We start from the raw sequence: 2234 nt of genomic DNA, 5'->3' as shown, positions 1-2234 counted from the left end.
GAGTGCTGAATATCCGCTAGCTGTAAAGGCTGAATCAGCAGAGCTTGGGTAATTAACGAGGCCTTCGGGCGTTCTATCCCAAGCTTTGGTAACGGATTGCGTAAAGGTCGCCTCAGCCGGTTTTCTCCGAGCTTGCAGCCCAAGGAAAATTAAGCGAAAGAGAGCAGGCAAGCGCTCTTCGGAGGGATATGGCAACCGCAGTACAGCAGCGCAAGCTTCAGCATCCTACCATCCTACCGCATGGGGAGCGAAACGCACTGCCAGGCAACGCGTGCGCGTTATCAGCAATGACGCAAGTGCATGCGCTGCCGAAACCGTGCGCTGATAAGGCTTGTCGCGCGGTTTCTGCGTATCTGCAACGGCATTTTATGCCTGTCTGCATCGCGGTAGCATACAGTATACGGAGTTATGAATAACGAGTGTCTATAAACATATGCTCCACACATCTCACTAGAATTTGACCTTTTCTTTGAAATGGCAACAATTTCTGAACTCTGTTAAGTGTTGCCTAAGTGGAGTATTTACGAGCTACACAGGTATTTGAATAATATGGAGGTATAAATCGTCTTCTACAAAATAAATATAAATATCTTTAAACACTTTTTAAAAGTTCAGTCCATTTACAGAGAAAAGCCGTACAGGATTCGACCCGTTGAGTGAATTTCAGAGCGCTGTTCTGCAAGTACATTTCAGCACAAGGGCGACTGAGTACGAAGCTGAATATGACCCCGTCATTCGCTGTTGACGTTCAGTAACCTTGGTTGTATCCCACGTATTCGAACACGTTGTTTTCCTTACACTCGTTGCTTTCCTTCAGTGGATGATTAAGGTGTCGCAATAGAACCTGCATATTGTCACGCTCGATTAAACATAGAGTACAATACTAGGACGCAGAAGGTCGTGGTTGCTCTGGTTGAAATGAGGAGCAAGCAAGGAAGCAAGCAAGAAGGCCGGCAAGCAAGAAATAAAGTAGCAGCCGTTCACACCAAGCTGACGGCTTTGCACTTTCCTCTGGCGACAAAGTAATGCTACGCTCAATTACCGATACAGGACGAGGACGAAGAAGCTCGTGGTAACTGCCACTGAAAGTAAGGAGCAAGCAACTAAATAGCCGCTTGCTTATCTTGCAACAATATTATGCGCAAATGACTCAACCTTGAATCTCGATATGTCTAAAAGACCGAAAATAATTAGTTCGAGAAGTTCGAGGATGACGAGTTCCTCGGTTTTCTGGTACATGCAATGTAATGCTTTATAAGTGTGCTCCGTATTCCCCCTGCTCTACGCACCATTTACATGCTTAAGTGAGTAATTAGACAGATTAATAATGTACCGTTCTCTTTCCTCAGCTGAGCCCAATTTCGATAATGTTTATTCATTGTGCTTAAACTACATTTTGAACATTCTCTCTAGTCACGTTGACATGACAATATTATTGAATTTTTGTTTGGAATTGCCTTTAGAAGAGACTGCTTTGTACATTTTCGTTGCTGCCGATATCGCATTTCTGTATTTTTTTTTTTTTTCACTTTCAGCCACCTGCTGCCATTTTGATTCGTACTGGCCGTTAAGACTAGCCAAATCGACATTTAGATTTCCGTGACATTTAGACTAACGCCACGGAATTATGTGCTTTCTTTGTGAAAAGAAAGTAATTAATTAAGTCATTATCCGATTGATTTATTGACTGACTGAAAATTCAGAACCTCCCAGGCTGCTCAAAATGTAGCACGTTCCGATTGAAATACCAACGAAACGTGTTCCGCAGTCCAAACATTGTTAGGAGAACAAAGTTTGCTTAAGCCACGTGCGTTACTTCAACACAGCGCTTTTTTCTCTCTTTCTCTCTTCCAGCTGGGAGACTACGCACTGTCTCGAGCTCCGCCGTTTCGGGTCTCATTCAGCCCTTTTCTTCTCGGGCTACCGCGTGGTACACGCTGGGCCCGGAACCTGCGAGTTACGCACACGTATAATAAAGCTCCGTATTTAAAAAACGGGCCTGGAGGTGAAGCTCTTCGTCCACTTCGCAGAGTGTAGAGCTTTACCGATAACGGATAACATTCAATAACCGTAATAACCGCTTCCGAGGTCTGGAAAGGCGCAGTGAAAACAACGGCGGTGCGCGTGGCGAGATAGACCGTGAAAAAAGAAAGAAATGTTGCCCAACATATGATACACGATAAGAAGCTGCTCGCACTCCTCTCGGCTAAGGGCTGCGAGTGGCTCGTCAGACC

This window comes from Dermacentor variabilis, chromosome 4 (assembly GCF_050947875.1).
Source record: "Dermacentor variabilis isolate Ectoservices chromosome 4, ASM5094787v1, whole genome shotgun sequence".
Classification (NCBI taxonomy): Eukaryota; Metazoa; Arthropoda; class Arachnida; order Ixodida; family Ixodidae; genus Dermacentor; species Dermacentor variabilis.
The sequence above is the reverse complement of the archived record's forward strand: the minus strand, read 5'-3'. Positions refer to the sequence as shown.